Genomic DNA, 24,891 nt, shown 5'->3' with positions numbered 1-24,891 from the left:
TTGGTAGAAGATCATTTACCTAGCATGCATGAGGCCAGGGATCCCATCCCTGACACCTCCAGTATTAAGAATGAAGGCAATGATAGCACATATGATGCTTACAACAAAGTTAGGCTGTGTAAATACATAACAAGCACAGCAATTTGGTCAGATTCTTCTTTAGTAAGAATAGTTCAGCTGGGTGGTGATGGCGCATGCCTTTAATCCTAGCACTTGGGAGACAGAGGCAGGCAGGTCTCTGAGTTCAAGGCTAGCCTGATCTACAGTGAGTTCCAGGACAGGCTCCAAATCTATACAAAGAAACTCTGTCTTGAAACACTCCCCCCACAACCCCACAAAAAATAGCTTGACAAGAGTCTCAGACACCTCAGTTATCTGGTCTGAATATGGAACTTATTCAGCAGTCTCTCCCATAATCCCTAGCTTTTCTTAAGTGCTTCCCAAGATAGTGAACTCACCCAAGGCTGCCATGACAACCAATCATGGGCCCAGTTTCAATCTTTATGCTTCTCTGGTGGTTCTCACTGGATGTGAATACTTCCTGGCCCCACTTCACTATAGTGTCTGAAGACAGTCAGTAGCTGTATCCTGTGAGTACAAACACTATGTGAGTGTGGGCACTATGTGGGTGTGGGCACTATGGCAGGCCCAGCACAGGCACTGTCTGCCATCCTCCTGTCCCCTGAGGGACAGGTGTAATTTTACCGTGGTTTCTCAGATGAGGAAACATGAGGTCAGAAAGTTAGCTTGTCTAAGGGTCACATAATTCTAGATGGGCCATCTGAGGCTGTGGTCCCGACTGTCTGACAATGAACCCCCTGTTCTAACATCTTTCTTTCCAAACAAGCTCAGAACCCACCACCATCCTTTACTGTCTTCCATGCATCTTCCTTCTCAACTGCAGGCATCTTGCTTCTCAGACAGCTTCTTCTGGTCCATGGTGCATCTGCATGCAGGGGGGGAGCATGCACACATTACCTTTAGCAGGGTGTTATAACCCCCATTTCTCACAGCACCATCCAACTGGCAGGGCGTTTCTATCTGCAGGAGACAGAAGCCACTGACCAATATTGGATAGTCCCTGAAATTGAAGGAAGTAATAATCTGACGGACTGTTTATTGTCATTTAGCCTCCTGATGCAGGGCATGCCTATGAATCGTCAGCTGAACCTCAGGCCAGTAGGAAATCGCCAGTAATTATCAGAGGCATTTCGAGCAGGGCGGCTACAATCCTGTGGTCTTTGAATTAGGAGAAATAATGAATGCATCCAGAACACATCCATTTTCAGCAAAGTGCTGCATGGATTATAAAATTTAGTATCAATAAAACTATTCATTTGTGCCCTATACTGCACTTACTGCACCTGAAGTGAGAGATTAGAAATGTGTTTAATTCTGGGGCTGCCGGGAAACAGGATTGCAGCAAATTTGCAGAAATAGGAGCAAGTTAATACCCAGGCAATGAAAAGGGGGGTCAATGTAGCTTTACTTTTGTATTTTGGAAGAACGGGTTGTACATACAATCCACTTAGATTTTTGGTTCTAGTATTGCCTTCTATTTAAAGAGAAGCTATGAATTAGGGAGAACATACAGACATCAGTGATGCATGCTAGTATATGAACAGTGTGTGTGTGTGTGTGTGTGTGTGTGTGTGTGTGTATCTGTAGATCGCTGCATGTGTGTATACACACACATGGTGATATGAGTGACAGTGGTGTTGTAATGAGGCCAGTAAATATCTAACAGCTACTTGTCTGAGAAAAATGAATTCTGATTTGTAGTGTTTGCCAATTTCAGTGGTGTAAATGCTCCCATTTCCCCCATAACTTCCCTTTATTCTTTGAAAGTAGAGATCCTAAGTTCCAAGCCACTACCAGGACACTGGATCTAATGTTGGGAGGATTGACGCACACTGGACTGGGGGAGTAAAGAGGAGCTAGCTAAAGGACACCACCATTTTAGACACACACGCAGGTGTACACACATGCATGCACCATGCACACACATGCATGCTCTCGCATACACACAGAGGCATGTGCACATGTACACATGTGCACACATACATGTGTACCTAGATATATACCTACAATATACTTTAGGAAGGAGAAACAAGATAACAGATGCTGTCTGCCCTGAGCATCACCTGTGTGTTTTCCCAGTGTCAGCTTCCTTTGGTGAATTTGCTCATCTTTTTTATTCAAGAGCAGCCTGCATCCCCAGAAATGGGGTGACTTCATTTTCGTTAAGTTCCAAGCAGGAAGAAAGCCAGGAAGCAGGAGAGCTGAGGGAAGGGAGAGCGGGATCAGGGCTTGGCTTCCCCTCCAAACAGCCACACAGGTCCATCTTCAGCGTGCTCTGCGGACCTGCCTCGCTTTTTACCCAGCCATTGTTCATTTCTCCACCGCGTTTGCACACTGTGGCGCGTCTGGGGAATTTCAGCAGTTGGAATATACATGAAAAGAGTTCCGCTCCACTTTCATAAGGTCCCTGGACGGCTTGGACGAGGCCTCAAGGCCCCATGGTGAAGCCGGCATCACATTCATATTCCTCCCATCACCACACACACGGTAGCACGAAGCCCAGGCCAATCGAAAACTTGACAGTAAGCCTTTTGATTTTGCGGGGAAACCTTCATCACGCTGCGAGAGGGAAGGGAATATAGCCCAAACTGGACTTCATACTGTGGCGAGCTTGAAATCCCAGCCCCACCGCAGAGCCGGCTGATTGGAATAGTTGGAAACTGTGTCCAGGAATTCGGCTGCAAGAACTTGGCTCACAGCAACTTCTGCCTTTTTGAAAGAAAAATTGTCAACTGGGAGAGCCACTTGGGGCCTGGGTTTAATCTGTCCAGGCAGCAAAGATTCACGGAAATGATTGGCCAAGTTTCCCTAAAATGTTTCAAGCTCCTGCCTACAGTGGGGATTCTGGGGACAGTGAGTAGAAAGCCAGCAAGGCTGGCCCCTGGCGATGGCTGTCATCACTGCCACAGTTATGGCACCTACACCTTCACTATCGCTATTTTGCTAATCGCCAACCTGCTGCTTGTGAGAGAGCATAGTTAGAGGTTCACATAAAGCCACACAGAACATACGCTCTGCTTGGCACCCCCAGCCTGGGCTGTTGTGATCACGTGGTAGTTTTCTGGGTACACCCTTCACCCTGAAGACGAAAAATGCTAAGATGGAGATGGTGGGCAGAATCTTTCTTTTGGAAGTGGTGCTGGGAGAGGACCTTGTGCATGCTAGGCAAGTCAGTACTACTGAGTTGTACCTGAACTCACTTTACTTGTCTTTGTTTGGAGATGTTAGTCAACTGAGAGACTCTGAAATTCAAGGATTTTCTTGTCATTATCCAGCAATGTCCCATAGACTCTGATGCTGTTGCTCTTGGCTCACGTGCAAAAAGCACAGACCCAGGAGGGGTGGAGTGTAATATAAAAGAACCTCCCACAACATCATTGTCCTGGTAGGCATAAGTCCGGATGCTCCCAGGAACAGTCAGAGACATTAAGAGAGGATGGGGCCCAGTAACTCACTCTGGTCCACCGTGTGTTTGGAATCATTTCCTTAGGGCTGCTGCAGGGGCTCACTGGACTTCCTGGAGGTTTGGGGGAATAGGATCTGACTGTCCCCAGACTGATGCTTATACCACCCAAGGGAGCCTGGGAATTGGGGCTCCCTCCCTTCCTGTCTAGTTCCAGGTGGCCTCATATAGTGTGACCATTTGAACTGAACAGGAAGCAGAAATAGCCTATGCTTTGATCCTTTAGAGTGACAAAGCCACAGATCAGTCTTTAGAACTCTTTGATCTCAGTTTCCCTACCTGTGAGACAGGAAGCAGCCCCCTTTCCAGGCATACAACCTGCCTTATAGTATGACCCAGGCCTTCCTGGGGGCTGTCCACCTGTGCCAGGAGTAGGATCTTGAGCCTGGATTTGGGGGAGCTAAGGACTCCTTCCTACCTTGGACTGCCCCTGCTGAGACCTATATTCCTCATGGTCACGGAGTCATCCTGGGGCCGCCTCAGGTGGAGCCGCCTTCCTCACTGCCAGATGCACCTTGGTTCTTTCTGATGCCAAGACTATTTGGGGAAGGATAGGAACCTAGTAATTTCTTAGCTGGAAGGCGTTGTAAAAATGCCTTCTGGAAGTTGAAAGGTTGTCAGCAACACACTGAGCCTAATTGAGTCCTCAGAATGTGCACTTCCTGCTGCTTTCCATGGAAGATGTAGGTGTGGGATAGGTGTGTGTGTGTGTGTGTGTGTGTGTGTGTGTGAGAGAGAGAGAGAGAGAGAGAGAGAGAGAGAGAGAGAGAGAGAGAGAGAGAGAGAGAGAGCATGTGCATCCTGGGGAAAAGTAGGCACATGCTGGCTCTGGGGCTATGCCAAGTGTGTATCTACACACACTTTGTAACTTATCACAGGGCCCACTGTTGAGCAAAGGCCCCAGCCCATCTCTACATTCACTCCTTTTGTCTTGGAACAGCTTCAGATTTGGAAGTGACCCAGGGCTGGGGCAGGGACCCTGTCAGTCCAGCCACAGAGCAATTAACCTTTTTGTGCCTTAGAACCTTCTCTATACCACCAGAGTGGGCCCCCCCCCCTCTCTCTCTCTCTCTCTCACACACACACACACACACACACACAGGCGTTTTAAGGGCATTTGTACCCAAATACTGAGGTGTAAGCTTTGCCCACTACTGCAGGGACACAGACCTTATAAGGTGCATTGACGGCCATGTTGCAGACACTTGCCCTTATTGTAGCTTATTGTAGGTAGAACCGACACCAGAGACCCAACCCCACAGGTCAGCACAATGTACCTGCAGTCCCTGTTGCTCTGTGCATCTTTGACCAGACACTCTTCCCTTACCCCAGGGCTGTTTTCCTACTTTGGTGTTTGGCTCCTCCTCCACAGCCATCTCTCTAGAGCAGTGGTTCAAAACTTTCCTAATGCTGCTACCCTTTAATACAGTTCCTCATACTGTGCTGACCCCCTGCCATTAAATTATTTTTGTTGCTACTTCGTAACTGTAATTTTGCTACTGCTATAAATCATAATGTAAATATCTGATATGCAGGGTGTCTGATATGTGTCCCCTATGAAAGGGTCGTTTGACCCTCAAAGGGGTCGTGAAGCACAGGCTAGGAAGCACTCACTGCTCCAGTGTTGAGACTCCTGGGTCCGCACTTGACGTCTTTCATTCACCTGGTGGAGAGCCTCTCCCTGTGGTGGGCAAGTGTCTTTTCTGCTGTTCAGGGTAGGGGGACGTCTGCTTCACAGCTATGATGTGGGATCGGCATGGATTTGTGCATCTTAATGAACCATTCTGTATAGGTGTGGTCCCCAACCAAGCTGCTCAGTCACATCACCGTCACCATCTCCTTGAGTTCCTCAGCTGCCCAGAGTTTGAGTAGTCTAGTTTCTCACTTGGGCTAGCCTTCTGTTCTTCCATACCATACCACTTTTTGCCCCTCAGGTACCTGTGCACCACCTCCAGGCCATGAGGACACAAGGAAGGAGCCCTGCCTCAGCATGCTTGCCCCCAAGACCCCATGAAACACTTGCCTTCTGCAACCTGCCGCCCTCACTACTGTGGCTGGGTTGTTTGTTCAGCCAAGACAGCAACCCAGGAGATGGGGGTGGGGGCTGCAGAGTCTGGCCCAGTCCCCCTGCCAAGCGCTCATTTGTATGCAGAAGAGATTAGGCGGAATTTACCGTGGCCTCACCCTAGGGAGCTGCTCTAGCCCCAGGAATGCTCTCCCCATGGCGGTGTGCAGTGGGCAAGATTAGAACAACCCCTTCTGCCGGCCGCCGCACCCCTTCCACCGCTGCGCATGCCCTGGTCACTCTCCAGGCCGCCAAACATCGAAATCATTTTCATTTATACCCTTTTTGATCATCGAGCCTCAAAGAAGGCCTGCCTTGTGTGACAGCAGGTACCAAAATGGCCCAATTATTTGGAAGAGGAGGGAGCAGCTAAAAACAGTCAGATGCAAGAGACAGCACACTTGATCAGGGCTCATGGCTTTCTTCCTGCCTTCTCCCACCAATATTTTTACAGCTGCTGACATATATTGAGTTACATGTGCCTGGGCTAGATCCCAGCGGAACTGTTTCAAAGATCTGTTCACCATAAAGTGTGCTGTTCTCAAGTAAATGACTGACTTCAAGAAAGCACAGTAGTTTAAATGTTACTATAAATACAGGCGCTAAGACATTTTAATTATAATTTTTGAGTTATACAGTGTTCTGTAAGTACACCAGGCATTTACAAAAGGATCTGTGCATATATTCAAGACACTCTGCCCTCTTGTGGATAAAGAAGAAACTGCAGATAGTGTGTTCTTGTAGCTGGTGGTTCAGCTCTGGTTCCCTTGTGGCCAAGATGGGAGTCTTAGAGGCCTCGGTTTGAGACCTTGGAATCTATTCTACACATTTGTTGAGCCTCCTCTTGCAGAGGGGCTGTGGGCACCTCAGAGTGGCCGGGGCAGGATGCCCACATGCACATTCATGGGAGAATTCAACAAAAGTTGCTGAAATATAACCAAAGCCAAGTTAATCTTTGTTGTGAGAGCAGAGGTTGGGAGCAAGTAGCGAGGGCTGCAGGTGTCTATACCTGGCAAGTTTCTTCATAGTGCTCTTCAAGTCCTTCAAATCCTCCTGGCCATAATTAGACTCTGTGGCAGGAGGAGACCTGTGGCCTTGTGACCTCGTGACCTCGGAAACAGCCTCTGCTGGGTTGTGTGGAAGGAAGCCCCTTTGTGGGACTCAGATTGTGTTGGGGTTTTGTTTGTTTGGTTTTAGTGTTTGTTGTTTACTTTTTCAGTACTAGGGGTTGGACACAGGGCCTGGCATACACTAGGTAAATGTTCTGTTCTTGAACTGCATCCCTGGGTCTTTGGATGGCAATGGCTTTTGGTTATCTCCTTGTGTTTACTGCAATGATGTGCTAGTTGAGGCAGACCGGCCTGACATGGGCTTCTTATCTATCTGGAACTGCCCTTCTATCCATCTGTCTGTGTCTTCTTCCCTCTCATCCACCATTCATCTATCCACTTAGCACCTATCCTCCTCTCTGTCCACCAGACACCAAGATCCTCCCATCCACCTCTCCGTCGTCCCATCCACCCATCCACCTCTCCATCTTCCCATCCTCCCGTCCACCTCTCTGTCTCCCCATCCTCCCTGTCCACCTCTCTGTCTCCCCATCTGCCTGTCCACCTCTCTGTCTTCCCATCCACCTCTCTGTCTTCCCATCCACCTCTCTGTCTTCCTATCCACCTCTCTGTCTTCCTATCCACCTCTCCATCTTCCCATCCACCTGTCCACCTCTCTGTCTTTCCATCCATCCATCCTATCCTGCCCCTTCCTCCATCATCTCTTCATCTATTAACCATTTATCTGCCCATCTTCTCAACCATAAACACATCTATTCACCTATGTATTTGTGTGTCTAATATCCATTCATCACTAGATATCCATCCATCCCTTCCTCCATCCCTCCATCAATTGACCACCCATTTATTTATATACTCCATAGGTCATTATAGTGTGGGGACTAAAGGACAAGAAGCAAATTAAGATCAATTAATTAAATGAGATGCTACCAACAAAATGATTGGTGCTGTGTCCAGCCCACAGCGAGAGCTTACCGCTTTTTTGTTTTGTTGTTTTTGTTTGTTTGTTTGTTTGTTTTGTTTTGTTTTTGTTTTTTTTGAGACAAGGTTTCTCTGTGTAGTTTTGGTGCCTGTCCTGGATCTCACTCTGTAGTCCAGGCTGGCCTCGAACTCACAGAGATCCTCCTGCCTATGGCTCCCAAGTGCTGGGATTAAAGGCGTGGACCACCACCACCTGTCGAGCTTACTGCTTTTGGTGTATGTTCTGAGAAGCTGTTTTCCAGGGCCTCCTGCATGGCTTGATCGGAAGTACTCAGTACTCTGGACATGGATACACTGGTTGCTCCTGAACTGGCAACAGGGCCTTATTGATAAGATATTAAAGACTCTGAAGGAATAGATTATGAATTTTGTTTTCATTGCTGTTTTAAGGATATTTCCTTTCCTACATATTTGTCCATACTGTTTCAAATGTAGGCATATTTGCCATAAGGCCTATTATCTTTTTAAACATTTAATTATTAAAGAAGCCTATGGAATACCAAAGAAAGTGATGGTTCTTGGTAAAGTTCCATAGTGACAAAGCCATTTCTTTTAAAGTACCGTTTTCACTCACTGGACTCTCAAAAAGGCAACTGTCACTCACACCCATTCACTCTGGACTGTTTTCTCAAACATCTCTTCAGCCTGTACGTGCTGAGCACCAGCTGTGCATGAGGCACTGAGCCAGGCACTTCCGTCCTTAAGATCTGTCTCACGGAAGGGCCAGCAAGGCTGTACAGTGACAAAAGGCTCTCGGTGCCAAGCCTGAAGACCTGAGTTTGATGACCAGGACCTACATGGTAGGGGAGATAACTGACTCCCACAAGTTGTCCTCTGACCTCCACACGCATGCCATGGCGTGCACATACACATGTAATTTTAAATACTAAAAAAAGACCTCATGAAAGATGTTTCTCTTTGCAGAGAAGCAAACTCAGTGCCAACATGGGCTACTGAGAGGGGTAGAGTTGAGGTGAACTTCCAAGTGTCCTGTTGATAATTGCATCATGTCACATAAAGCACTTTTAGGTTACCAGAGACCTCGCAACAAGCATTCTGACCACATGGGCATACCTGGCTTCACAGAGTCTGGAGCAAGGAAGGAGATGACCACTTGCTGTGGCCAAAGTAGGCTCATAAACTGATGTTTCTGGGTGCTTACGCCCCTGGAACCCAGCAGTCCAGAGGCAGGTGCAGGGGCAGATCCTGGGTTTCAGCACTCCAACCAAAACAGGGCTGAGAAGATGGCTCAGTAGTTAGAGCACTTGCCATGCCAGTGCAAAGTCCAGAGTTCAGGTCCCCAGCATCCGTGTAAATGTAGGTGAGTATGGGGGCTCCCCTGTAATCAATCCCAAGGCTCTTGAAGGTAAAGATGCAGGATTCTTGGACAAGCTGGGTAGCTTGACTGGTTGTATCGGCAAATTCCTGGTTCGGTTCAGAGTCCTGCCTGAGTAAATAAAGTAGAAAGCAATTGAAAAGAAGACTCACTTACACATGTGTGCTGACATACGTGTGAACATGTATCTGTACACTCAGATGTGTGTGTGTGTGTGTGTGTATGTATATATACATACATATATAAACATTGTATTGCTTTGAAAATGGGATTGGGCATGAACCAGCTTCAGCTGACCCTGGAGACCCCTTGGGTGCCCTCCACCTTCTGCCTGCTTGGCTCTTGAAGCATCTCATTTCAGTTTGAACAAAACAGTCAAGGAGAGTGGGGGATCAGCCAGACAGTTGAGGTAACTAAGGCCTGCATAGTTATGTCCTTGTCATCCATTGGGGGATCCAGAGCACACCATGTGCTGGAGGCAGCCATGGTAGTGGCCTGGGTGCTGCCTCGGCTCTGGCACGTGTGGCAGTAGCAGACTCAGTCTCAACACTTGTGTCCCCTGCTGCCATGTCCTGCCCCGCCCCCTTATGTCCATGTGGGGAAGGAGGGAGCGAGGTTTCAATCTCCTTGCCCATTGGCTGTGAAACTGCAGTCAGAAGACGTGGCTTCAGGCTTGAGATCTGGAAAGTCAGGAGCCAATAGGAAGGAGCTCTTTGGGGTTCTCCCCACGTGGGTATCCAATCCCCATCCCTTCGAGAGTCAGTGTTAAAAAGAGATCATTGTTTGGGGGGCAGAGGGCACGCCCGCAGCTAAGGAGGGGGTAGTCCGTGAAGGTTTGGGGTTCTTCTGCGCCTGCGTCAGGATTGCATTGATGCCGTGTGCTCCTTGCTGCGACCATTCGAGGTGTGTCTTTGTCTCAGTCATATCCATTTGGGAGCTTCAGTTTCTAGTCAAATGGAAAGACTTTCTCTCACTTCCTTTACAAGCTTCACTCAAGAAAAAGGGAATTTTGTAAGCTGGGGAATCCTGTATCGGAGAAAGACAATATTTCATGAAAATACTCCAGCTACCGACTAATCTAATCAAGAAATGCATATAGACAGCCATGGTGCACAGTTGGAATCCCAGCACTCTGGAGGCAGAGTTAGAAGGATTTAGAATTCAAGGTCAGCCTGGGCTACCTGTAAGACCCTGTCTCCCCAAAATAGGCGGGGCAGGATACCCTGCATTACTTTGTATTTTTGGTAATGATCATCATATTGAAGTCTGTAATTATTGGGAGGTGATACTGTGCCAGACACAGCAGATGCTACCTTCAACTCCTGGGACACCCTTGAAGGTGAGAGGAGGTTATTGTTGCTCTCTGTGGCACTGCTGGGTCTGGAACCAGCTCTCTCTGCCTTCAGAGCCTGTGTGTTTTCCGTGGGTTTGCATGCCTCCTCTGGCACATTTGACTTTTCTAAAAACCCAGAGTTTTGGTTCTTACAGTAATCCCAGGAGGTTCATAAAGCTGCTTTCCCTTTACCCAGTTTGCAGCTAAGAACCACCCCGATGGTGTTCCAGGTGCCATACCTGTTTTCTTACTTCCCAGGCAAGCTTGGTTTCTAGGGCGGAGCAGTTTCCAGAAGCAATTTGGGAAGTGGGCCCTCCTGCATCTATCAGGGCAAGGAGCACCCCAGGCTTTGCTGCCTGCTCAGTAAGGCCCTGGTGTGGTCTCTGGGCCTGCAGACATGCCCTGCTGCCCATTCTCTGTGAATGTGAACGACACACTTGCACCTGTCCCTTTGGTTTTGTGGAAACCGAAAGCATGTCTTCCCCAATGCAGGCTGACATGCTTCTTTTACAAATGCTTGGGCATTACTATTGATTTTTGGCTGAGGAGTTTGAAATCCTATCTCCTGGACTCATGAGATTTCCCTGCTGCAGTAATAACGCATTGTCATTCTTAATATATCCAGGCTCTGACACAATATTCATATCAAGCTTCTGAGGAGTGGTGTCAGCACAGCCTCGGGGAAGGTGCCAGGGCTTGTGGGGGTGGCTGACATGGTTGTGCCTCCCCTTCACGCTGTCTTCTCATTGAGAAATCCTCACCTAGGTCACCCCTATGCTAAAGGGCCAGAGATGATGTGTAGGAGACATCAAGCACAAGAGGAGTTGATTTCTAGCCTCCATTCTGGCTTTATTGTGACCCAGAGAGGGACAGGAGCCTGCCTAAGTCACACAGCTAGTTTGTGGCAGGGGAACTGGAAGCATGTTGTCCTTTGCTCTTGCGTATGGAAGCTGGAGCTGCAGGGTTGTTAATGGGTGTGAGACAGAACAGAACTGCTGTGTTATGGTGGCCGGCGAGAACTCACTTCCTTTGCCTTGGTATTCAGGAGACTGACTGCATTTTGGAGAGTCCCAAGTTTGCAAAGATAAAGGGTCTGTTTGTTTGTTTGTTTGTTTGAGACTGAGTTTTTCTAACAGTCCTGGAACTCCCTTTGTAGCCCAGGCTGGCCTCAAATTCACCGAGATCCACCTGCCTCTGCCTCCCGAGTGCTGGGACTAAAGGCATGCGCCACCAGCACTCAGCTCAGAGGTTCAGATTTAATATAAAATCTCATGTCTTTTAAAATGTTGATAACTAGTTCTGAAGCATACGTGGGTGCAGGTGTGTGCACACATAGTGTGGCTCCCAGCAGGAGGCCACACTGCTGTCCACGTGTCTCAGTACCTTGACCTCTACCTAATTTGAGTACTTTCTTACTTCAGATTCTATTGATATGATAAAATACATGACCAAAAGCTTGAGGAGGAGAAGGTTTATTTCAGCTTCAGCTCTCAAGTCCCACTCTATCAAGGAGGGAAGTCCTGGCAGGAACTCAAGGCAGTGGAGGATGGAAGAATGCTGGGTACTGGCTTGCTTTCCACGGCTTCCTCAGTCTGTTTTACGCCATCCATGACTACCTACCCAGGGGGTGACATTGCCCACACTGACTTGGGCTCTCCCACATCAATCATTAATTAAGAAAATACCCTATAGACTTGCCTACAGGCCAGTCTTATGGAGGCATTTTCTCAGTTAAAATTCTCCCTTCCCAAATGTGTCCAGGTTGTGTTGAAGAACCTCCCTTAGCATCCCCACTTGTCCTCAGCGGCAGTCTCGAGGGGCCATGCCCTTTACCTTCCTGGCATCTTGGGCTAACTGCCATCTTCAGCTCTGCCTGTGTGGTCCTTCCAGTGACTCAGCTCTTCCTCAACATCCCTGCTCTGAGTTCCAGTTTGCACACACCCTGTGGTGGGCAGGGCTAATCCACACTCCTTGGGCTTTGCTGAGGAATTAGTCCCCAGAATCTGCAGGCTGGGTCACTGAATAGGTTCCCATTGAGGGGGTATTTTTCTAGCTCATCAAAATAGAAGGCCATGTCCTCACAAATGCTAGCATGTATAAGCCAAGACGTGTGGAGGTAGAGCTGTGAGCCGCCTGAAGTCATCTTGGAGAAGTGATAGATGTAGGCTTCTAAAATTTTGCTTTGGAAAGGCCTGCCATTAGGTGTTTAGAAAGAATTAAGAAAATGTTATTTTCCTCCCTCCCTCCCTCCCTTTCTTCCTTCCTTTTCTTGAACCGAGTCTCATATGGCCCCAGGTGGGATCAAATTTGCTCTGTAGCAGAGGCTGGCTTTGAACTCCTAATCCTTCTGCCTCTGCATCTGCCTCCAAAGTGCTACTATGTTTATAGGCATGAGTGGCCACCATGCCCACTCTAAAAAAGGCTGTTTTTTTCATAATTGTATAATCATTTTGTCAAAACCATAGGAAGCTGTAGACAGGAGGCAGCTGGGGGAACCGCCTCTCACCCTGTGTCCCAGGCTTCCCTTCAGAGACCTAGAAATGGCATGAGAGACCTTCAGGTGGGAATGTGATGACAGGGAGAGTTCCGGGCTGGGGAAGCTGGGGAAGATCTTCTCTGTGACTCTTGGGTCTGATCTCAAGTGTGAAGGCACCTGCCTACACACCAGCCACAATGGGCCCCTGTTGGATCTAGCAGGTGAGCTAATCCTGAGGGAAGCCTGGGGCCAGGCAATTGCCACTCCCTGCCTTGAGGAGCAGCCCACGGAGATGATAGACTGTTGTCTCTACCCGACCCTCCGAATCTTCAGTTGGACCCACCTTGAGAGCCCTGCTTCTGCCTCTTCCCTCTTCATCCTCAGTCGATGCTCCCCTCTGAATCACACTATGGCCAGGAACCCCGTATGCTCAGAAGTGGCTCTGGGAAGGCCCAGGCGGGAAGGACTTGGGGAGGACATCAAGCCAGAGTTTGGTGGGAAGCGGACTAGAGGCCTGGGCTTGGCTTCTGGCTGAGGCACAGGCCCGTGAAGACCTCTGAGTTCTGATTTTCCTACTGGAAATTGAGGAAGGAGCTCCATCAGCAAATCATGAAATCAATGAAGTCTAGCCCATCAGCAAAATGAGCAAGGGGCAAGCGATCACAAGGGATGCTGTGGAATAGTGTGGCGGGGAACAACTGAGGAGCAGGAATATGCCACAGCAGTGTCTGCAGGTGGCTCCAGGGGCAGGGGCCTGTGTTCTGTCCCTGACACCAGGAGCATTGTGGATGTAGTTTTGTAGAGCAGGTGTTTGGCCTCACACCCACGAGTCTTAATGAGGGACTATGTCACGGCATCTGTTTCTTGCTGCGGGTTGCAATTTGAGATATGCAGGTTAGCTGAGTGGTGGTGGTGCACGCCTTTAATCCAGTATTTGGAAGGCAAAGACAGGCAGATCTCTGTAAGTTCAAGGCCAGCCTGGTCTACAGAGCTAGTTCCAGGACAGCCATGGCTACCCAGAAAAGAGGGAAGGAGGGGGGGTTAGGTGGCCTAGAAACACTCTTCTGCACTGGTGGCTCAAACATGTGGTTCCTGAGTTGAGCTGACATGCAAGTTGTGTAGTCTCTCTGGGACTCAGTTTTCTTTCCTGAGCAACTGGCTCAGCAGCCACAGTCAGCACAGAGGCTGGTAAGACATGGGGCATGATGCAGGGTGAGCATCAATGCGGTCAGTACAATCCTCTCCTTAGAGGAGGAGGACATGCCCCTTCTAACCTATCTTTAGATAGAAGAAGGGAACAAAGGGTCCCTGGTACCTCAGTTCTGAGTCGGAGGTCCATCCAAGGAGCCTGGCTCTCTCCCTGTACTTTCAAGCCCTCCAGGTTCCCCAGAATGAGACAGGGTCTGGGCCATAGCCAAGCCCTCCAGCTTCTGGGGAGTTAGGGCCCAGAACTCTCTCTTCTGCTTGCCACCCACTGGGCTGAGCAGGAATCCGTTTGTGCCCTTGGCTTGGGTGAAGTGGGGCCCATCTCATAAGCATACTTTGCTTTCCTTCACTCCCTTAATATTAAAAAAAAAAAAAAACCAACACAAAAACCTTGCAAACTAAGTCTGTGAAGTGTTAAAAAAGAAAACCTAGAAATGAAGAAAAAAAGTGGAAGTGGTCTGTGAAGGAAGTTGCCTGGCCAGGTAGGCCCTGCTGAGTTGGGAGCTCTGAGGAGGAGGGAAGAGAGAGGAGAGGAGCGAAGTCACCTGCCTTCCTCAGGCTGAGTACAGAGGGGCACCAGAGGTGAGAGGAGGCCTGGAAGTTGGGGCAGTTGCAGGCTAGCAGGAAAGCAAGGGTCTTGGTTGGACGTTGGGGCAGGCTTTGTGCTTGGGAGGGCTGAAGGCTCTGCTGCTCCGCCCTGCCTCCCACTCCCCTTCCCCTCCTCCCAAGGTGCAGATGGCCACATTTGCAGGTTAACTGCAGCAGCTGGAGATGCATTATTAGTTTCCTGCTGCTCCTTCATATTTGCTTGGATTTTTTTTTTTAACGGCAACATAATTTACAACTGGTCCACCAGCGTCAGAGCTGGCACGTTCTAAATCCGCATCAGATTTATGTAATGCCGTTGCTTATCAGTGAATGAAGTCATAATTATTGCTTTGTACCATTAAATAGCATAAATATATAAACTGTTATACAAATTGCAGCAAACGTTCCCTCTGGGGAGCTCTAGACCAAGTCTAATGTCGTGCATTTGTCTGGGATGGCAGTTTCCGTGGTATATAATAATGTTGATAAATTTTACTGCAGCAAGTGACATTTTAAAGCATTAATTTTGGTGCTCAAAAAATTCTGAAGAATGCACAGGATGATCAGGTTGGAGCTGTGAGGACCACTGAGTGAGGCTGTGTTGCCATTGAAGGGGGATGCTTGAGAGAGCAATGGGTGGCATGTGGCGCTCCCCTGCACTCCTCTGTAGTCAAGATCACCCCCCTCCTCTTTCAACTCCCCAAGGAAGGCAGCAGATACATTTTCTGTGGCAATGATGATAATTAATTTCAAAAAATTCAAATAGATTCATTTCTGCCTTAAATTTGAAGTGTGCAAAGGAAAGTGGAAGGAGGGCATGGAAAATGCACAATTGGTGGGGATGGTCCTCGCAGTAACCTCCTTCCCAATTATGTAAATTCTGTGTGGGGTGAAAAAAATCCCCGTCCTAATTAGAGATGCAACACCTGGCCTCAGACGATGCTTCAGATGCCAGGCGTGCGGCTGCATAGCCTCCTAAAGCCATTATCGGCGAGAGAGCGACTTTTGCGGGAAGCCCCAGGACGGCGCATGGCATTTACCTGGTGTGCTCTTTGGAGAGCTGGTGGCCTGTGAAGGGTTGGAGAGAGGGCTCACCTTCTGCCTTCAGGAGAAGGCATGGGAACTTCAGGGACCCTGCTGGGACCCCTCACCACTCTGGAGCTGACCCTGAGAAATGGAGAGTATGACTCAATATCCCTGCCCCTTCAAAGCCTGGACCTTGGCCTGCTGGAACGTTTTTTGGAGAGGCTTGTCGCCAGTTTTCAGTTTCTGCCCAGCATCTTCCTGACTTTTGCTTTGAGAGTGAGAGAGTCCTCTGGCAAGCGACATAGCTCTTCTTGGTGACTGGGAGTCCTTAGTGTCCTCCTTTGGTGTGAGGTTGTGTTACACATCCTGGTGCCTTAGGGTTGGGTGCCTCTTGTAGCTAATTCTGTGTGTGGAAGTAGCCTAGGTCATCTGCAGATGAGAGCATTTATCCTCTGGGGGTGTGTGTGTGGGGGTGCTCTGGAATACTCTCATTGCCTGGGACAGTAACTGTCACTGTCAGAAACTGTCACCAGTGCAGGTACTCAAGCAATGTCTGAGCAGAGAGCCCTCTGCAAAGGATATGAAGAACAATAAGAGATAAAACTTGTCTATAGCTCTTGAAAGCTGGGGCCATTTGTTACCAAGCATATTCTAGCCTATCCTGACTAATACACTTTTCCTATGATTAGCTCAAACTTAATGATTTTTGGCAGTGTGCTGAGAATGCCAATTGATCCTCCCCACAAGTCCCATTATTGGCAATGAAGAAGTTAGATAATTTTCCTAAGGTTACCCAGCATACAGAAAACCAGCATGTATGTTTCCCAGTCATACCTGCCAAGCTCTGTCTTCCCTCTTGCTTTGCTTTAAGGAGTGAATTCTCCTCAACCAGGGTGGGGAATTAGAATGCAGGCCAGTAGGGACTGGAGGGGGTTGCAGACAATACTCTGAAAGCCTAGTGGCTGAGCTTTCTTCCAAGCCCATCAGCTTCGGCTTTACTTCCAAACCTGCTCATTATAGCAAAGCTTCTAGAGACACATTTTCTGTGTGAGTGGCTTAATCCTATGTCTTGACCTTGAGTGTAAACCTTGAACTTTGTGATGAAATCCCACCTTTATTCTTTAATCTCCCACAAGGATGAGGTAAAGTCCTTCATGGGTAAGACATGGATAGGACATGGAGACCTCCATTTAATGCCCCAGGACCTTGTCTCCTAGTGGCCAGGAGTGATGACTGTGGGTTTAAAGGGGGGATTGGCACCCCTCCACGAAACACTTTTTTTTTTTTTAAATCACAGCACTTCTTGGGTGGAGAGCTGTTCTTGGAAAACAGAAGTAACGATATAAATGAATATTAAAATGGCTTACAATGAAGTAGAGAATAGCCCTGTGGGAAAGCATGTGTGTTCTTAAAATGTATCGCCCTTGTTCACTGACTCAGAAAGCATCAATTGTGGGGCTACTGTGTGCAGGTGCTGGGTGGAGAGCATGTCCTCTTACCATGCTGGACAGCCTGTCTGCCAGTGGACTGGTTGACGTCTCCTGGCAAGCAGCCTGACTCTTAATCATGCTACTTCGCTCTGTTTTCAGTGTTGAACTGAATTGTCCTTATTCAGCTTCTAATGAAAAGTCTCTCACTCTCCGAAACAGGGTCTCTGTGTAGCCCTGCCTGTCCTAGAGCTCTCTATGTAACCCAGCCTGGCCTCAAACTCACAGAGATCCACCTGCCTCTGCCTCCCAAGTGTTGGGATTAAAGGCGTGCGCCGCCGCCACCTGGTGCTAATAGAAATTCTTAATGATAGTAATTAGAATCTTCTGGGGGTCCAGAGCTCGGCTCTGCTGCTTGAAGTTTAGGCTGCATCATGTGCTGTGCAAGAACACCACCCTTAGACTGTCCAGAAGAGGTATCCCTAGATCATCCAGTGTCAAGGAGTCTTGGTTGGCATCTGGTAGGCGCTGAGGAGTCCAGAAGGGCCTGTGGTCACTAATCACTAACTTTGAGGTCTAGTCTGTCTGGCACAGACAAACCCATTCACGTCCATGAGCTGTACAGAGTCATTTTGCACCCAAACTTCAAAATTATCATGCAAAGTAACTTCAGAGAGTCACTGTAGCTGAGCTATCAGTCTGCCTGTGGCCGATTTTCTTGCTCAGCCTTGGGCATTGGGTGGGGAGAGCAGGTGGTCACTCAGACCTGCACGTGGATATCAGGGCTCGGCAAGATGCCATGGAGTTCACAGGCTGCAAGCAGGGTGGACAAGATGGCAAGGGTGTGCGGTGGCCAGGGTCCAGGTTGCACCGGCTGGCATGTAATAGGGTGCCCTCCTCAAGTCTGCCCTTCCCTTCCCTGGCCTCCACCATCTTGCCCTATACCCTGGAGCAGAGGAAGAGCTCTGCTCAAGATCAGAGACCTGGGTGGCAGCTTACACTGCCACTTGTGTCTTTTGTGGTGCTTAGAAAATAGGTGTCACATCTATAAAACAGGACTAGCTCAGTGGTTGAGGGCACTTGCTGCTCTTGCAAAGGACCCGTGTTTAGTTCCCGACATCCACATGGCAGCTCACAACTCTAACTCCAGTTGCAGGGTATCTGATACCCTCTTCTGGCTTTCTCGGGTACCAGGCACATACATGGTACACATACATATGTGCAATAGAAACACTCATGCACATGAAATGAAAATAAATAAATCTTAGCCGGGTGGTGGTGGCTCAGGTGCACACCTTTAATCCCAGCAATTGGCAGAGGCAGGCGGAACTCTGTGAGTTCAAAGCCAGCCTGGTCTACAAAGTGAGTTCCAGGACAACCAGAGTTATTACACAGAGAAACCCTGTCTCTAAAAATCAAAATAATAATAATAATAATAATAATAATAATAATAATAATAATAGCAACAGAAATGATAACAATAATATCTTTATAAAATAGGACTAAGTATTGTTCTTTTCCCAGAGGACTTAGAAGGCTGCAAGAGACAAAGATGGCCTGTGTCAGGGAGCCAGAAGACCAGTGTGAGCTCCTTGGCCTGTGTCCTGATATCACAGGAGTTCAGAATTGAGTTCCTATAACCTTAGACAAAACTCGGCACTTAACTTGTTTAAGCAGTATCAGTCTGTCCGTCTGTGCTATGTGTTGCTGTAGAGAGCAACCAACTCACTGGGACCATGCTTTCCTGCAGTTCTGCAGGGCAGCTCCTGTTTACTAAAGAACCAAGGGAGCTGTGAGGTCAGGAGCGTTGCACCCCATCCCTGCTTGTTGTCAATGCCAGTGATGCACCTATACTCAGTGTCTGCAGGGTGGAAGAACTCCCAGACTGCACCTGGCAAGATGGAGGCACGCTCCAGTCCCCCCTGCATACCAGCATCTTCCAGCCTTCCCCAAATCCTCCTAAGTCACCCTCCTTGGGAACCTTCTCCTCACTTCTGTACTCAAACATGTTCTCAGATAGGCCCGCCCCCAGGAAGTTGTCCGTCCATCCATCCATCCATCCATCCATCCATCCATCCATCCATCCATCCACTGACTTGGTGTTCCTGAATCTACTATGTAACAGACAGATTAGGACAGTTCTTCCTCTGCAGTTTCCTCTCCCCATCATGCACTCCGTTAAGGACCTGCCTCCTTCCTGCCTGCTTTACGCTTATGCTATGCCTGCCACTCCCCGTCCTGCTTAGGCAAGACTGCAGACTAAAGCTCACACCCTAAGAGTACAGCATGCTAAGGCCTCAGAAGCTGAAAATGTGTAGAAAGCAGACATGACACCCCTTGCCACACCCCACACTGCCTGCCTCTGCCTTCTACTGCCTCCCTGGGTAGCACCATCCTCACTTTGGGACCCCTTTTGTTACTGGAGGCAATTTAAAGATGGGACATGTGTCAGCTGCACCTGTCTCCAGGACTGCCTAGTATAGTATGCCTGTCATTTGTTAAATCAATGGATGGATGGTTTGGGGTGTAGGGGTGTTGGGGGGGCTGGCTAGCTGGAAGGAGGAAGAGATGACTACGAGGCAGACAGATTTATGGGACCTGGTAACTCAAGAAAGACTGATGGCAATTCTAATGCAGTGGGTACCCAACAGTGGCTGATAGGCTGCTCTGGTTAATGCTCATAGCTGCCTCTCCTGGTCCTCCCAGCCAGCATGTGCCCCTGTTTTCCAGATCTGAGATGTAGAGAGGTCCATGGTTGCTCAAGGTCAGTTAGCCGGTAAGTGTCGGTCACTCTGACCTGGGCCTGTCTAGGCTGAGTCTGGAGCTGGTACTCATACCTCACTTCCTGCTGCTTTAAGCCCTGGGCAGGTCTCTCTTCAGCTGGGCCAGCTGGACATAAGCTCAGCGGGCAGTAGAGCTGAGCCGTCCTTGGCGGGCGCTGCCCCTGCCTGGCCACCCCCACCCACCTGCCAGGAGCCCCAATCCTCCTGGGCATCGCAGAGCCTTCTGTGCTCCTCTCCAAAGGACAGGGCATATTTCTTCCCAACCCTCTTAAGACCCAGCCCGCACTGGAGGCTTCATCATCATGCAAATTAGCAGGATTGGATCCGCTCCTGCCGAGGACTCCGGGGGCGGCAGAAGGACGGAGGCCAGTGAAGGGGGGGAGCACAGAGGGCTGGTGCCAGCAACATGCCACCCTGGGGAGGCTGCTGAGGATGGGGGAGAGGCTGAGGCTGGGCCAGGCAGGCTCCCAGCACTGTTGCTGAAGACAGAACCAAGAAAGACATTCTTTTCGGATTACTCTTTGTGTATTGAGCCCTTTTATGATTCATCAGTAAGTAAATATCAGCTGAGGGGTGATTTGTTTCTAACAAGCTTATAAAATACTGGCGTCGTTTGTGGCTTGTTGGAGTGCTGATTATAAACACTCCCCCATGCCCACTCCTCCGTCAAATTAGCATTCAACGAACAAACATTGGATCTTTCTATTGCTTTCTGCCCTGACTTTGGGCGCCAGAGGGATGAGTGGGCAACAAGAAGGCATGGACCCCAGACATTCAGGGATGAAGAGATGGCCTCTCACTGGGCCCTCCAAATGTGGGGACACGGGGCCCCGTGAGTCCAGCTGGTCCTCTCCCATGTCTCACTGCCAAGTTTCCTTGTGACCCAGCTTCTCCCCACCCCCATGCCTGTCATCTTCAATCTCATGGAGAACGCAGATCTGGTCAGGCTGCATCTGGCCCTCAGCACTTGGAGCGGCTGCCTGCCCCCAGGGGTCCCGCCTGGACCCAGCCAGAGGCCTCTGCTGCTAAGAACATCTGAGCAGGTCATGGGGTCTGTCACATGCCAGCTCTTCACCCATGAGGGCTCACCCATCAGAACTGGCCTGCATTCCCCCTTCCTCCCGGCCTCCAGCTTTGTGGTCAGGAGTCATGTTGGTTGCATTTAGCTGTCCGGTACATGAGCCTGTAGCACCCATCCCCCAACCCTACATGTAGTACAGTTGATGCCTAACATGAGAATGCGTGGAGACTTAACCTTGTTCAAACGTCATCACCGCCGTGCTGAGGAACTACGGTTTGCCAAGTGCCCAGCAGGCGTCTGCCAAGCTATAGGAAGGCATACCATCAGTCAGCCTGTATGTACATGGTCACAATTTTCCTCATTCCACAGAGAGGGAGTTTCCCAGCCAGGAAGGGGAATTTTTTCATCACAGTGCCAGAGCCTGGATTTGGAAAGTGACCCAGCCCTCCTCCTGACAGGTGAGAGAACACAGTCAAGGCAACAGGGAGCAGTCTGCCCCAACATAGGTCTTTGTGGGCCACAGCCTATAGTCTTTTAAAATATAATATGTTTATTAATTCTTGGAGAATTTTATACCTGCATACAATATATTTTGATCATAACTGCCCCGCCCTCCCAGATACATTCTTTTTTGTTTGTTTGTTTTGTTTTGTTTTGTTTTTCGAGACAGGGTTTCTCTGTGTAGCTTTGTGCCTTTCCTGGAATTCACTCTGTAGACCAGGCTGGCCTCGAACTCACAGAGATCCACCTGCCTCTGCCTCCTGGAGTGCTGGGATTAAAGGCGTACACCACCACCGCCCAGCCCAGATTCTTAAGAACCCTTCCCAACTTCACACCTTTTTTTTTTTTAATAATGCACTGCATCCAATTTGTGGTACCCATATACTCCTGGGTGTGGGCCATTCACTGTAGCATCATTGACCTACCTGGTGTCACATCCTTAATGAAAATAGGCTCACTTTCCTCTAGCAGCCATCAACTGTCAAAAACTTTTCAGCTAGAGGTGGGGGGGCTTGTGAACTCCTCCCTCCTCCATGCTGGATGGTTTGATCCCTTGAAGATCTTATGCAGACAACCACAGCTGCTGTCAGTTCATAAATATAGTGGTCCTGTCATATCCAGAAGACATAGTTTCTCCCAGGCCTTTCTTGACCCTTGGCTCTTAAAATCTTTCTAATCCTCTTCTCTTCCATGATGTTCCTTGAGTTTCAGAGGGAAGCGAGTGTCTCCTTTATTGTTGAGCATTCCACAGACACTCATTCTCTGTGCTTTGACTAGCCTGTCTTATCCAGGGACCTACAGGGCAGGGGGTCAGGGGGGCTAGGAGATGTGTGCTCCAGTCACCTCTAGTTACAGAGTGAGTATCCTGTCAATACCACTCATTATTCACTGGATTCTATTTTTTCATTTTATTTTATCTATTTCTTCAAGACAAGGTCTCACTGTATAGTGCTGACTGTCCTGGAAACTCACCCTGTAGACCAGACCAGGCTGGACTTGAACTCACAAAGATTACCTGCCTCTGCCTTCCAAGTGCTAAGATTGAAGACATGTGCCGCTAAGCTCAACTTGAGTTCAATTTTTAAAATTAAAAAGCGTTAATTCTATTTTATTACAAAAGCTATTGGTTCTCATCACAGAAAAGCTAGACAGTGCAGCCAGGCAACACTAAGCGTCCTGCTGTTTGCAGGTGATCCCTTGGTTTCTTCCTGTGACCCTAACAGTTTTCTCTTGCCACTCCACAAACCCAGATAGTACTGTAGGGAGGGCATGCTTACCACCACTGCTGGAGGCACTGCTGTTTAGAGAAGCGACTTGGTTCGGTGGGCAGGACCATGGACAGGTACTAAATACTGTTTACCTTGGAGAAACACATATGCACACACATATCACCGTGCGCCATCCTCCCACCCCTGATCTCTGATTGAGTGCCGTTTGTGCTGGCTCTCACTGCAAGAGCCTAGTCTTTCCTCTGAGTGTACCCTGGTGCAGAGAATGGCTTCTTAGTGCCCAGCCCACGGCTGCAAGGGCTTATGGAAAGGCAGGGAGAGGTTCTGGGTTATATGCTGGGCTAAAGGCCACTTGGACTTGTATTTCATCTTGGATGCTGATCTTGTGGGTATATGCCTAGTCTCCATAAGGCTTACAGGATCTCTGCCCTTCGCAGCCCTGGGCAGGGAGAGGAAGGTTTTTTTCAGAGCTCCACTCAGGGGACTTACAAAAAGTCTCAGTTTATGGACTTGCTGGGACCTGGCTTGCAGAGTTCCAAGGCTTTGCTAAGGCCCCTCCCTTGTATGATCAGAACAGTTAAAGCATGCAGTAAAGGCAGGGAAGTCATCATTGAGTGTCTTCTTTCCCTAGGAACCTGAACTCACCACAAAGGAATGGGGAGCTGTATTTGCTGTAGTGAGAGATGCTGTAGTGGAAAAGTTTACTTTGCCAGACTTCAAAATGGTTCAGCAAATGTGCTAACAGGTGCTTGCATGCATGTGCGATGTGTGTGTGTGTGTGTGTGTGTGTGTGTGTGTGTGTGTGTGTGCTGTCTAGTGGGAAGAGAGATACCATCCTTTCAGCAAGCAAGCCTTTGGCAATACCCAGACTCTGGTTCATCATGATAGGCCTCTACTGTTCCACTTGCCCTTAGAGTGTCCATGGGGTCCCTGCTCTGAGTCTCAAGTCTGAATGTAGCATGAAGGAAGGGGCTGGTGTGTGCCTAGCTGGGCTGTTGGGTCACCCTAGGCCTCTGCATCTCTGAGAACCCTGGTTTGGGATATTTTTTTCTCTGAGGGTTTTTGCATATGTTCTTTGGCTTGGCCTTTTAGACTTTTCTTTCTCAGCATGCTTGATATGGTAGAGAGGGTCTCAATGACTTCTGATACCCCTGTGTGTCCAGCATGTCTACTACTGTCAGTAGTTAGTGTGATGATAACAATGCTTGCTATAACCTGCAGGTGCACACAGTAGTCTTGTGAGGCAGGGAGGATGCTAGTCTCTGGTTGCTGCCACCAGCCTAGAGCCCTCAGCTTGTGGGTTGCAGTTGGCACTTGAGCTCTGAATGCTGTGCTTGCCTGGGAAGTGTCAGCTGAATGAAGCAAGTAAGCAGAAGACAGCCAAGACCAGCTAAGAGCAGCACACTGGCTGGGGCATGACTCTTGGGAAGACTCAGCCTTGCTAGTCATTGTGTGTGTGGTGCCTGGAACTATACAGCAAGGCTGGCACCTAGGTATGTCAAGTGGCATCTGAAAGGGTTTGGGGTGCCACCATGGCTCATGTACTGTAGAGCTGATCCATCCCCAGAGCCATGAGATATGGCAAGCGTGAGTCAGCAGCTAATCAATCCAACCCGGCCTTTATTGAACATCTTCTGTGTGTCTACCCGGGGCTTAGAAAGACTTGAATTTGTTAGCTTGGGTTGTTTAGGTTGTAAGTGACAGAAAGTTAAGTAAACATAAACAGAGAATGCTTTCATTTGTTGTAACAGGTCAGCTAGCTTTGTGTACAGTAGACATCTCTTAGACACTTGAGGTTAGGAGGACAGAGGCACAGCATAAGAGCTTGACTGAGCTGTATGCCTGATTGAGGGCCTCTTCAGAGTAAGGAAGGTGGGTGGGTATTGGGTAGGTGAGGCCTGGGCCTTCTGGCAGAAGATGTAACTTTATGATGAGCAGAATGGAGTAACTCCACTTTCCCAAGAGTATGCATTAGAGCTGGAAAGAGTATCTGTTTGGCCTGGGCTGCTCAGACTGGTGTTGGGGAGCCTGGAGCAGCTGTGGAGAGATGAGCCAGGTGGACAGAACCAAGATGCAGAGTCAGATGGCAGAGCTGCTATTTTTTCCCTCTTTTTTTATATTTTTGGTTGTGAGCCTAGCCTTTAACGGCTGAGCCATCTCTCCAGCCCCCCTCTTTTTTTAAAGGCAGGGTTTCTCTGTGTAGCCCTGATTGTGCTGGAACTCACTCTGTACACCAGGCTGGCCTTGAAATCCACCTGCTTCTGCCTCCTAATTGCTGGGACTAAAGGCATGCACTGCAACACCC

General features: G+C 48.9%; 1 protein-coding gene and 1 long non-coding RNA gene across 4 annotated transcripts in view; one reads left to right on the top strand and one right to left on the bottom strand.

Annotated features, from left to right (window-relative positions):
- The window catches only part of Znf423 (zinc finger protein 423), a 303,273-nt gene that overhangs the window by 239,168 nt on the left and 39,214 nt on the right, over window positions 1-24,891 (top strand). The window lies entirely within an intron of this gene.
- LOC118583631 lies at window positions 8,537-20,027 on the bottom strand. The gene is made up of 3 exons (XR_004944972.1): window positions 19,890-20,027; window positions 15,640-15,766; window positions 8,537-10,022 (listed from the first exon to the last, which is right to left on the bottom strand). It is a non-coding gene; the product is annotated as an uncharacterized LOC118583631 (long non-coding RNA).

This window comes from Onychomys torridus, chromosome 5 (assembly GCF_903995425.1).
Source record: "Onychomys torridus chromosome 5, mOncTor1.1, whole genome shotgun sequence".
Lineage (NCBI taxonomy): Eukaryota > Metazoa > Chordata > Mammalia > Rodentia > Cricetidae > Onychomys > Onychomys torridus.
This window is presented reverse-complemented; position numbering and strand designations above follow the sequence as displayed.